This window comes from Petaurus breviceps, unplaced genomic scaffold (genome assembly GCF_028583685.1).
Source record: "Petaurus breviceps papuanus isolate PSGF00001 unplaced genomic scaffold, PetGlider_PUasm1.0 441, whole genome shotgun sequence".
In the NCBI taxonomy this organism is placed as follows: Eukaryota; Metazoa; Chordata; class Mammalia; order Diprotodontia; family Petauridae; genus Petaurus; species Petaurus breviceps.
Genome location: NW_027186335.1, coordinates 610,873 through 624,353, shown reverse-complemented (window position 1 = coordinate 624,353; position 13,481 = coordinate 610,873). Strand labels below are relative to the sequence as shown.

Genomic DNA, 13,481 nt, shown 5'->3' with positions numbered 1-13,481 from the left:
ATGCTTAACTGGTCCTTTCAAATATTTTGCATGTATATATATATATATGTATATATATATACATATATGTATATATATACATATTTGTTGATACAATGTGTTCTCTTGCTTCAAATTAAATATTTGAATGTTCTAAGCATAGCAAGAGCTGAATCTGTGTGATGAGCCATGAATATTACAAACACGTTTCCTTAATTTCCCCACTTTAGACACAAATACTTGGTGATCAAGAGTGAAAAGGAGACATACCAGATCCAAAGAAAAACTAAAAAAGACTATTCATTTCTGACATTGGTCCCTACACGGGTCCCCTTTGTTATATGACTTCAGTGTGTAGCTCCTAGAAAGATGAATTACTATTATCTTTTATCCAACAGGGCAATTAACTTAGTGCAGTATCTGAATTGCTCATCATGCATTGATCTACCTGAGCCTCCAGTCCAGGTTGTGCTAAACTATTCCAGCATGCTGGAGATAGCCCTTTCCTAAAAGGCTGAGATATCCCTTCTGGCCACAGGAGGACATTAGTCCTGCAAATACCTAGGCTGCTCCCCCATAGCTACAACCATGCCACTTTGGTGGTACTAAAGCTAGTTTGAGTAACCCCTTGGTCTGAATTTAATCTAATCAATGGAATGTATCCCAAAATCCTAATCTTGACTTTCTATGGATTCATATGGAGGACTTTTAGTATGTTAAAAACCAAGACAAAACCTTCTTTTTCATCTTGAAACCTTGTGAAACAGGATGCTTGTAAGGGGAGATTTTAATTGCCCTTGTAAATATGGAATTTCTCAGCTTTAGCTAGGATGACGGCAACATGCAGAGAAATTAGAAGTCCCTAAAGTATCCCTTGGCCTTTGGTGTTGGGAGGAAGCTTTTAACAGGAGTTTATAGTTAATTATGTTAATATCTTATTTTCCTTACTATATTTTGAGCCCCATAAGGGGCAAAAACATTTTTCCCAAGCACAGGGCTTTGCAAAAAAATAGATGCTTAAACATTTGTTGAAGTAAATATGAATTTGAGGAAAATAAGAAGTCAGAGGAAAAAATGAAAAGAACCTGCCTTTTTCTATGTCTTTATTCCACTTAATTGGATTCAACAAACATTTATCAAAGGCCTTCTATGTGAAAAGCACTGTTAGGTACTCTGGATACTAGTATATAGTCCCTACCTGTTAACTGAGTTCTTTACCTCTAAATCCTATGATCCTATAATCCTAAATCCTATCTTTGAATGTTCGGGAGTGGTAGTCAACAAAAAATAGAATTACTTCCTTTACCTGCTATGTGAATGAATGAAAAAAGCATTTATTAAGTGCTTACTATGTGTAGACTATTGTGCTAAGTGCTGGCAGTACATATAGAAAGCAAGAGATTCCCTGCTCTCAAGGAGCTCACATTTTAATGGGGGTCCAACATATATGGAAAATTTCAGCTATAAATCAGATGGAAAGGTGTTATGGTGTTTAGGGTACAGTGTCAAAGGAGATGGAAATATCTCTTCTTGAATGTAATTTCCACTGGTAAAATGGTACAATGGTGCTGATGTTGAACTGTATGAAATCATTAAAGACTTTGGTGGAAAGAACTTCCCTTTCTGGGTCTTTAGTAGCTGTGGCCTCAGCCCTTGCAGGGCTAGTGGCTGTATCAGGATTGTTTACCAGTGTGATGGCTGAGGACACAGGGGAGAAGCATTACTATTTCCAAGGCTCTTGGTTTTAGGGTGCTGGGCTATCTCTCTCTGGGTATGAGGGTGTAAGGCCAAGCATGAGCAGCTTACCAGAATACTGCTGCTGTGAACAGCTTTCAAGGTTCTGATTACATAGTATAGTAAAATCTCTATTTATTCAGTAAAAAACTAAGACAAAACATTCAAAGAAAATGAAAATGCATCCCTGGATAATGGGTATGAAGGCTGGGCTGGAAGTAAGATTGGTGGTTTTGGCCTACCACTCTCAGGGCTCAGGTGCATATCTGCCTATTGGTGGAAGTTGATCAACAGTTGGTATTGTTGGGGACAAGTAAAGTAGGCCTGTTTCCACAACGATTTTTTTCCTCATTGGTGGCTGCAAGGGCTGGGCTGGAAGCATGTCTAGTGGTTGGGGGGGGGGCACTGCCAAGCTAGGTTGACTTGACTGTCAGACTAAATACCTGTTCTACCTCCTGCTTCCTTTCTAAAATGATCAGGTCTAGAACTTGGAGAAGACTTGGCAAGAGGGTGGAGCTTGGGGTAGGGACTGTGATAATGACTTGTTAATATTTCTTAAAGATTGGTTAATGCTTTTTTAATGTCACAATTATTTTTATTCCTGCTTTCTTCTAGCGAGACTTCCCATGTAGCAGAGAAAAAATTGGTAGGCAAAACCCAAGGACAAATCAGTTCTAATGGATAGCATATGTAACATTCCACATCCTTAGTTCCCTACTTTGCTAGTGAAAGGTTGGGGGTGAATATCTCATTTCTTCTTTTGGGCCAAGATTGACTATTATAATTGTATAGCATTTGGTTTCTCTTTATTTCTTCATTTACTTTGTTGTAGGCATTGTGCCTGTTGTTTTCCTGGTTCTTAACTTCATTTTGCATCCTTTTATAGAAGTCTTCGCATCTCTTTGAATTAATTTTGAATTCCTTGAATATTTTTTGTTTGCAGTGACTCAGGACTATTCCCTTACCTTAGAACCCCACAATTTACTTAGCTATTCCCCAACTGATGGAGCTTGTTTTATTTTCAATTCTTTCCCACCTCAAAAGTGCTATATGTTGGATATATAAAAACCAAAAAATATTAAAAATTAAATTGTAGTAAAGAATATAATCTCCTTGTGGGCAGGATCTGTCTCTTGTATTTGTATCCCTACTGCTTGGCAAGTGGCAAGTAATTAATAAAAGCTTTTCCTCGTTCATTCATTTTAAGAGCTGTCTCCTGGAAGAGAGATTTGATTAGTCATTCTTGGCTTTGGAAGGCAGGTATAGGAGAAAGGGATGGATATTGCAGAGAAACAGATTTCATCATAAGGAAAAGCTTCCTGATAATCAGAGCTAACCCAAATGGGATGGTAATCTTTTAAGTTGGGGCTAAACAGACAGTTGTGTTATATGGGGGTCCTTAGGGTCACAAATATAGAGCTAGAGTGGCATTGGAGGTTGTCTCCAATCCTCTCATTTTATAAATGACTAGACTGGAATGTCAAAAAGGTTAATTGACTTGGTCAAGGTGATGCAGGTGGAACATATTAATAAAAATCGAATATTTTACATGTGTTACCTCATTTGAATCTCACAATCCTGCAAGGTAGGTGCTATTATTATGCTCATTTTAGAGATGAGGAAACAGGCTGAGAGAATAAATACTGAGGTTAAGAGATTCAAACTCAGGTCTTCCAGATTCTAGGTCTAGAACTCTATCCATTGTACCGTATGTCTAGTCACTTAGACTTTGGAGTCATGCTTCCCTCCTCCCCTCTTCTGCTGACTGTTCTGCCCCTAACTAGCTGTTTGGCCTTGGGCAAGTGCTTTTCTCTTGGAAGACCTAAGTTTCCTCATCTTTTCAATGACAGGACTAGTTCAAAGGCCTAGATTTGGACTAGTTCAAAGACCCATAACCATTTTTGAGTTCTGGAACCCTCTGGCAGTCTGGTGAATCTTAGGGATTCCGTCTCAGGATATTTGTAAATGCATAAAATATAAAGAAATTATCAAGAAAACTAGAGGTTAGTGGAAATAAAGTTGTAATGTTTTTCCTATCCAAGCTCATGGACCCCTGGACCCCAGGTTAAAAACCCTTGGGACTAGATGACAGCTAAAGTTTGAAGTTATGCCATCTCAAATGACCTCTACAATCCCTTCGCACTCAGAAAGAATGGGACTACATCTCCCAGCATCCCCAGCAGGGAGGGCTCACTCCGTCTCCTTCTCTCCTCACTCCTCCGTTCTGTGCTACACGTTTTTTCTGGCGCCGCCCAGTGGCTGGCGGTGGAGAGAATAGGCTGCGGGGAGGAGGCGTGAGCCTTGAGCGGGAGGCGGAGTAGGAGGGCGGGGGGTTGCGCTTGGTGACGGGAGGACGCGCGCGGGCTCCCTGCTCCGCGCAGGATCTGGAGGCAGCAGCAGCAGCAGCAGCAGCGGCGGCGGCGGCGGCAGCGGCAGCGACAGCGACAGCGGCGGGGGTAGCGTCGTCTAGCAGCGTGCAGCAGCAGCCGCAGCAGCAGCAGCCGGAGCAGCAGCCGCCGCAGCCGCAGGAGCCTTGTGCGGCGCGGGCTGGGCCGGGCCGGGCCGAGCCGAGCCGGGCCGAGATGAGGGACTCTGTCCGCGCCGCCGCCGCCGCCCCCGCGGCTCGCGCCCTGCCGGCCCTGTGAGAGCGAGCGCCCGGGGAGGAAGATGGCGGAGAGGTAGGAGCCCCGCGCCGGCGGCCGCTGCGCTGCGGCGGAGACGACCCCCGGCCTCGGCATTGGGGGCGGGGGCTTCGGGGGAAGACCCAGGGAGGAGGTTTGTTCTGGTTCTGAAGTGCACAGGGGGACGGTTGGGCCCCTCTGCTTCTGGTGGGGCGCCGTGGTTTTAGGGTGTGTATTTGGGGGTTGGGCCCCTCGGGGTTTGGGGGGGGGGTCTTGGTTCGAGGGTGTGTGAGAGCCTTCTGGTTCTCGTGGAGGGTCCTGGTTCTAGGGCGAATGTGGGAGGGCTGGGCTCCTCTGGTTCCGATGGGGGGTTTTGGTTCTAGGGTGTGTATGTGATGGGGCTGGACTCCGCCGGATCTGGTGGGAGGCCCTGGTTCTAGGTGTGTGAGGGGCGACCCTCTGGTTCTGGTGAAGGGTCGTGGGTCTAGGGTCTGTGTGAGGGACTGGGCCCCTCTGGGTCTTGTGGGGGATGTACTGGTTCTAGGGTGAATGTCGGGAGTCGCTTTGGTTCGGGTGGGGGTGGTCCTGGTTCTGACCTCTCTGTGTGGGGGACCGGGCCTATCTGGGTCCGGTGGGGGTTCCTCTGGTTCTGGGGCGTACGTGTGTTGGGGCTGCACCATCTGGGTGGGTGAGCGGTCTTGGTTCTGGGAGGGACTAGGCCCCTCTGGTTTTGGTGGGAGTCTCCTTCCGGCCATGGAACATGTGGCCGAGGAGGCTTGACCCCTTCATGGGGATGGGATGGGGAAGGTGAGGGCCTCCCCGGACCTGGAGTATGCGTGTAGAGGTGGCTCGAGGGCTCTCCTGGAGGTGTGAGGTCCGGCCCCTCTGCTTTTGATTGGGGAGGGTGGGCTGCTCCTCGAGCGGGGTGTGCCTCGGTTCTGAAGGTGTGTAACTCTTTGGTTCAGGGTCTGTGTGTGGGGGATCGGGTGGCCTCCTCCTCGCCTTCGGGGAAGGGGGATGAAGGCCTTGATGACCAAGAGAGTGTTGGGGGAGGGGGCTTGGCTTTCCCGAGGTTAAGGTGAGGGTGACCGAGCTCTGCTGTCTGTGTGTGTGTGTACACACGTACACACGTGTACTCATACTAGTGGGGGTGGGTGGGAAGAAGTCAGGGTGCCTGGTAGGGTCTTATTCCGGAGTGGATGGTGTAGGAGTCTTCCTTTCCTGGGGTGGGGGAAGAGGAAGAGGTAAGGGGTAAGACCAGCAAGGGGTATGTGAGGGATAGTAGAGAGTGGGATGGAGTATTGGAGTGTGGCGTAAGCCCAGGTTCCCGGGGGTGGGTAGAAGAGGGTAGTCACGTGGGTGGGATGGGAGTATCTACCAAGGTCTTGAGTCAGTTATGTGTGTGGCCTGAGAGCTGTTTTCTTAGGGAGTGTAGGATGGGCAGGTAGTGACACCTGGTTCTTGAGTAGATTGGGGGAGTCATGGCTTCCAAAGGAGGGGAATTTGGGGAGTTTACTACATAATAAGAGCTTCACTGATTTGGGATTTTAATACCTCTGACGGTTGCTAGTGAGGGCACTCAAGGGTGACTCTCCTGATTGTAGTTATTTTTGACCTCTTTTTGTTTGTTTGGCCAGGTGACCCAGTGGAAGTAAGGGAAAATATTTGTCATGGGTTTAGATTTGGGGGTAAACTTATTTGGGGAAGTGAAGGAGAGAAGATAGCTGTGATTATTACTGCTAGTTCATCTGCAGGAAGCTTTGGTGATTGAGCATTCCCTCTTCCCCGTTTTATCTGACCTGTCAAAGCTGCTCTCTTCCAATTCTGGTCTGAATGGTCAGAAGGGTGTGCTTGTTAGTCAGTGAGCCCATGTGATTTGAGCTCCATGATTGTGATGTAGGTTTTAAGATTATTGGCTCTTAGAATGCCTTGCATTTTAAAATGTGTGACATATTCTGTGTCCTTTGGTAGCTGTGGGTGTGTTAGGTACTGTTTCTCACCATGCAGCTGCTTTGGGAGCTCTGCAGCCTTGAGCTGCAGAAACTGCAGAATAGATTTTTTTTTCTCTCTGTGATACTAGTTTAATCAACCCTCCAGTGACCTCTGCAGAAAAATCTACAGTTGCAAAGCTTCTGTATCTCACCTGGCACATACAATATGGTGATCTGTCTTTTTAAGCCATTGAGTGAAATTTAACACTGTATGTCCAGGGTAACTTTGGTAAACAGCAGGTGGCTTGCTGGTGAGCCATGCCTACCTTTTCTTCATGTGGGTGGGGGTGGAGGAATGGGAAGATAGGAGATATACTGTGAGCTATGACTGTAAAGTAAGATATATTCTTTTGTGGCTTTTAAAATTAGACTCGCTGCTTTATAGTTGCACCTTGTTTTTACCATGCTTGCTAATGAGGTATTTTGCTTTTGTTTGTGGTTCAAATCTGCGAAATGGCATGCTGGTTTTGGATGTACTAGTCCTTCTAGAGCCCAATAACACGGGTTAGCTTGACAGTAATGTTGAATTCATTTTATATATTTTTATATATTAATTCGTTGTGTTCTTGATACCTTTTTCGTTGCTTCCTGTACCCATATGAAGTACAGATACATTGACTTCTAATCAGTTTGTGGCTGGATCATCTTTATATAGTCTTTTTTCCTAGTTCATTTATAAGAATCTTCACTCAGCATTGAAGTGAACCTCAAATTCTTGGTTACCTAATTTGCCTAATTTAAATTAATGTAGAAATACTTTGTTGGTTTCAATTTATAGTGAAATAAGATCAACAATTCAACTTATCTCCATGATATTGTAACAAATGTTTTCTATGTTTCCCCCTCAGAAGGCTGGATAATGACCACTTGGGTGTATGTTGTAGAAGGAAGTTTGTTGAGGGTTAGATTGCCCTTGATGTCTGCAGAGATCCCTTTTAGCCCTGAATATTTGTAGTTTCTGTTATGTGATTAGTATAGTACCTTGCATACTGTAGACAATAAATGTTGAATAAGTGATAAATGAAATTTAAACTAGTTCCTCGGTATATCTGTTAAGTTGAACTAAAGGTGAATATCTATAATAAAATGGAATATACTGGATTTAATACTTCTGCATAGGATATTGCTCATAATATTAAAAAAAAAAGACTTGTGTGTGGCCAATTTTAAATGACAATAAGGAAATAAGTAAGAGAAAGTAGGTTTTGGGTCCCATCAGTAATAAATACCCCTGTGTCTGCTCCACTGTGCTACCACAGGAAATCGGATTGCTAAAACCTGTGCTTCTGAGAGGGAGTTGATGGAAATGATCCTTTTTCAGGTTGGGTTATCTGTTTCTTCTATGTCTCAGAATCATCATAGAAAAACCACATCTAATCCTATTTATGATATTGGTGTTTACTGTTTATGGGGAAATCTTTCAATAAATATAAATAAACACAAAAAATAAATAAGATGGATATGTTTGCACTCTAGGGTTTGAAGTTGAGAATTTTCACTATTTGCAAAAAGAAGAAAAAACTATAGTATATTTTAAAATAACATTTTAGAAAGTTATTTTAAAATGTCTGTATTAACCTTTTTTCCTAGCTATGGAGGAAGTCTTGAATTGGAAGCAGTGTTCCACATGGAGTCTCAGCATGCATGCCCTTGGACAATTTAATAACCACTTTCATTGAATTAACCCCCTTGATATAAACCAGGATTCCAGTTGGTTCTTTGGTGCTATAAGAAAAAAAAAAGTTTTTGCTAATTACTTCCTTTCTTCGAATTTACCTCTTTATTTATGGGTGCTTTAGCATTACTGAATTGTAGGTTGACAGTTTTATTATTTCCGTTTTTGAAGCCAAAGGTCTAAACTCAGTGCCCAGTCTGCTTGTATGCCCTCTGTAAATTATGATATGGATTATTTCTCCTTGTCAGTAATCTTGGTACATGCCTTTTAAAAAAGCAAATAATATGCTTTAGAATGATTTATAGTTTTATGAAACAACATTGGATCTTGTTTTATTTTCTTTATTATATCTATTCCATGCTTAATTGTATAGGATTATTCTTGGTTCCATATTTGTTATTGCTTTATCCCACTTTTCTTTTAAATATTTTAAAAATGAGGTATCACTGGTATCTTTGGAAGATTTTTCCATTGGCATATTAATAGATCTTAAATGTTAGACATCTCTTTCTAGTACTTTGTTTTTGTTTTCCAATTTTACATTCAACAATCTTTTATTGAGCTCAGTACAGTGGGAGATAAAGAAACATAAAGCATTAATTTCTGTGCTCCACTGTCTTGAAATCAAGGGAGACAGAGTATATAAATGTATAAATATAATTAATAGCACCAGGCAGTATGAGATGGATTGTGGGAATTCAGAGAAGGGAAAAGGTCCTTGTGTGTTAGATTGTTTAGGAAAGGCTTTATGAAGGAAATGGGACTTAAGCTGGACCTGTAAGGATGGAGGTAGGATTCAGATATTTGAGGAAGAGGAGGTCATTTGAGATCATGGCATTACCATGAGCCAGAGTGAGAAAGTGAGAATGCTCATTGTGCATTGGGCTAGGGTCATTTGGACTGGACTGGAAAGTTCATGGAAGGGAATAGTAAAAAAATTGTGATAGATAATGTTTATGTAATATTTAAAGGTTTTCCAAGTGCTTTATTTGTATTATCTCACTTGATGCTCATCACAGTCTAGGTAGGCATTGTTAATTATTCCGTTTTATAGATGAGTTAAGTAAGACTCAGAGAGGCTATGACTTGTCCATCTAGAGCAGCATTTAAACCCAGATCTTCCTGATACTCTGATTTAGCACTAATGGCCTGTTATGTTCTGACTGGTATTGTCCTTCAACTAGATTGTAAGCCCCCTGAAGAACTTTGTGTTCCTTTCAGTACCTAGCACAGAGTATGTTCCATCATTTTGCAGATGAAGAAACTGAAATTTAAGAAAGTGAAGTGACAGGTCCAATAATAATACATCACTCACATTTGTGAAGTACTTCAGGGTTTGCAAAATACTATTTCATATGTGTTTTATTTAATCCCCACAAGTGCCTTGAGAGGTACTGTATCCTAGTAGATTGAGAGCCGGTCTTGAAATCTGGATGGTATGGGCACAGTTCCCACTTCTGACACATACTGGCTGTGTAACACTGGGCAAGTCATTTAACCTCTCGGTACTGCATTTAATTCTCTAAGGCTAGGAATGAGTGATTGAAGAATTTCCCCATTGGGAATTCTTTTTCCCAGTTAAATCACAGGTATGGTACAAAGAAAGCTACTTGGTGAGGTAGGTATTGTCAGTGTCTCCATTCTACAGATAAGGAAACTTACTTTGCATGAAGGGACTTGGCCAGGATCACCCAGTTCTCTTTCTACTACACCATGCTATCTCTTTCAAGGTCATACAGTATAGTAAGAGTGACCTTAAGTTCTAAAGCTGGGACTTTACAGTTATCCATTCCCCATCTCCACTTTCCCCATCATGGTTTTGCTATATTGAGAGTCAGCATAAGAAATTAAATGGGAATTTTTTGGGGACTTTTGTGGAAGCCTCAGATGATATGCAAAGGCCTGCAGATGACAGAGCCTGTGACCAAATACTTAATCCAGATTTTATAATAATGTACTGTAAAAACTTCATAAAAGAAAAAGAAAAAAAATTCAAACTTCTTCTCTGGTATGAAGGGAGGGTCAAAAAATTTTAAGTGGATTTTCCAGATGGGGGTGGAGGTGGTGGGGGCACCTTGCTCCTGACTAGTGATGTGGAAGGGAATAATTCCTGGAGTCTCCTGATTCCACATCCAGTGTTCTTTTGACCACTTGACACTGCTTCTCATTTAAAGTGCCTGCAGCATAGTAGGTACTTGCTAAAGACTTACATGAATGAATGAAAGAAAGTTGAAAAGGTTGGTTGCAGTCTAGATGTGGAACACATTCATTGTTGACTAAGGAATATGGATTTTTGTCCTATAGCTAGTGGTGAATTTTTGAGCAGGATGTGTGACGTTAGAGGCCCTCACCTCATGGAATACTGCAGGCTCTGAAGAACTGAAGTTAAGGATCATCTGAAGGGCAAAAGAAAGGCATATTGTGGCTATGAATAGATTTTAACATGTTAGAAGGTATTAATTTTTCAGGTAAAATGGTGTAAAGGATGTGATCGGAGAACTATATTGGGGTTGGGTGGATAATCTGATCATACTGCAGGAGTAATGGTTAGCCTAGCCCATGTTTTATCATTGGCAGTCACAGCATCAAGAGAATTCAAAGAAGGCCCCCAGCATATTGATTGTCCCTCTCTCAGCTTTATAGAGAGGATATGGACAAGGGTCACACAACAGGAGCAGGAATGGATGCATGGTTTGCAGTTTACATTGGTAGAAGGAATTATCCACATTGATGAGGTTATGGATCCATTACGATGTTGTAGTTGAAAAAGGTGTTGCATGAACATTAATCTGACGGTGGTATATGGTATGGATCAGTCATGTGGGGATATTTGATTATTTGGACATTGTAACTCATTTTCCTACAAAACAATGATATAAATTGTAGTTGGATTTTTAGTGTTCAAAAGTTTGCAATTTTTTTGGACATAAATCATCTCATTTGATGTTAACAACCTTGTGAGATAGGTGCTATTATTATCATCCCTATTTTACAGATGAGGAAACTGAGGGTCAGCAAGGTTTAGTGATTAGTTCAGAATCACACAGCTAGTGAAGCATCTTAGGAAGAATTTAAACTCAGGTGTTCCTGACACTATCCTGACTTCCTTGTAAAAGCCTATTTGATATGGTTTAGCTATAATAGTAACAACTATCCTACGCTGTGTCCTCTCGTTCTGATAGCAGTTAGATTTTTATGGACTAAGTAGCCTTTTGTTGGTGTAGTTTGAGCACCTGCACATATTCTTCAATATTTTCCTATCTATTGGCTCCTTACTTGCTGCTTACAAATGTTCCCAGGTCTCCTACATCCTTAACAACTTTCACTTTTGATTTCTTTTTCAAGGTATCATTCTATATCTCTCCTTGCTTTTACAAACAAACTTCCCCAAAATGCTGTCTATGCTTTTTGATGGCCACATTCTCTCATCTCATTGCTCAATGTGCCTTGCAGTCTGGTTTTTAACTATTGAAACTGTGCTTTCAAAGTTACTGATGGTCTTGTAATCTCCAAACCTGATGACCTTTTCTGAATTCTCATTCTTTTTGAACTTTTTGCAACACATGTAACTATTGGCCATCTTTTCCCCCCTACCTAGCTTCTCGTTTTTAGTTTTCTTTGCTGGATCATCATTTCCTGAAATCTTGGAATCTCTGGACCCCAGGTTAAGAACTACTGCATTATACTATCTTTTATCTCATTTGCTTCCATAGGTTCGGTTATAATCTCTACACAGATGCCTCCCATATCTATGTAGCCCTTCTTCTGAACTCCTGATCCCTTTTTCCAAATGCCTACTGACCATTGTGACCTGGATGTCCCATAGTCATCTCAAATTTAATATGTTTTGTTTTTCTCTCCAAGTTTGTCCTTCTTATAGACTTTCCTATTTCTATAGAGGATACCATTATCCTTCCAGTTACCCAATTTCATAACCTCAGACTTATCCTTGATACATTACCCTTACTCCACATTGCCAGTAAGTTTCCAGTTGATAATGCATTGACAATATCTCTTGTATCTGTACCCTTTTCTTGACTCACATGGCCTACTTCAGGCTGACATCACATCTCACCTGTACTATTTTTTTTCTTTTTTCTTTTTGGAGAGCAGTTGGGGTTTAGTGACTTGCCCAAGGTCACATGGCTAGTTTTTGTGTTAAGTGTCTGAGGCTGGATTTGAACTCAGGTCCTCCTGACTCCATGGCCAGTGCTCTATTCACTGTGCCACCTAGCCACCCCTCACCTGTACTATTGCAGTAGCCTGTCAAATGGTCTCCCTTCCTCAAGTCCCACTTTTCTTTAATCTATTCTCCACATAGTTGCCAAAGTGATAGTCCAAAAGAACAGGTGTGACCATGTCACTAATCTACTCAATAAATTCCAGAGGCATCCTATTATCTCCAGGATCAAATATAGTGCTTCCCCCCCCCCCCATTTAAAACCCTTTATAGACTGGTTCCACCCTTCCTTTCCAGGTGTATTACAAATTACTCCCCTTCACATACTCTGTAGTCTGGCCAAGTAGGTCTTTTTGTCGTTCCTAACATGTGGAGTGTTATCTCCTGTCCCTGTGCCTTTTGAGGTTGAATGCACTCAAACCTTACCTCTACCTCTTTGAACTCCAAGCTTCCTTCAAAGCTCAGATCAAATACTACCTCCTACATGAGACCTTTACTGCTCTCTCCATGTGCTTAGTAACTACCCCCATCTCTACAAATTACCTTATTTTAGCTTTGTATATACTTTTATGTGTGTACATATTATTCTTCCTGATAAAATGTAAACTCTCTGAGGGCAGGAATTATTTTCTTTCCTGTCTTTGTATCTCTAGCATTTACAATGCTTGGCACACAGTAGTTGCTTAATAGATTTTTTCTTTTTTTTTTTTTTTTTTTTGGAAAACTTTACAAGTTTTTGTAAATACTTATATTTTTTTTTTTTTTTTTTTTTTTTTTTGATGGAAGACTTGACAAGTTTTGGTAACTACATATGAGGTTTCAAGCCTGGATTGTTGGGAGATTGATGGATATTGCAGGAATTGGGAGCCAGTTTAACTTCTGGGAGCCAGGAAGATGATAAGTTTGGTTTTAAGACCTTTTAAGTATAAGAAGATAGGGTTTAAAACCAAAAAGGAAAGATGATGGCGATAGCTCCAATTCTGTGTCTCTCTCTCTTTCTCTCCCTCCATGTACATGTATCTACTATATGTATATGTATCTACTATGACAAGTATCATAACTAGTAGCAACCATTAAGAACAGTGGCAGTTGAAAGACCTAGAAGTTCCTAGGAAATCAAATCCAAAAAAAAAAAAACAACCCAGTAAGAAAACTTATAGCTGAGATGTTAATTATGCAGTTATGAGTAACAGTGGGCAAATTGATGGTACAGTGGATAGGTCCAGGAGACAGGAAGTCATAATCTTCCAGAGTGTAAATCTGGCCTCAGGCACTTACTAGCTGTGTAACCCTGGACAAGT

The 13,481-nt window shown here is 41.6% G+C and overlaps 1 protein-coding gene across 3 annotated transcripts in view; it reads left to right on the top strand.

Annotated features, from left to right (window-relative positions):
- Positions 1–4,259: 4,259 nt before the first annotated feature.
- The window catches only part of ARHGAP39 (Rho GTPase activating protein 39), a 418,348-nt gene continuing 409,126 nt past the window's right edge, over positions 4,260–13,481 (top strand). For 2 of the 3 annotated variants that reach the window (XM_069100947.1, XM_069100944.1), the window contains exon 1: positions 4,260–4,391. The gene's annotated coding sequence lies outside the window, so the exon portion shown is untranslated. Of the gene's footprint in view, positions 4,489–13,481 lie in introns of all 3 variants that reach the window. The other variant, XM_069100945.1, reaches the window with a different exon arrangement.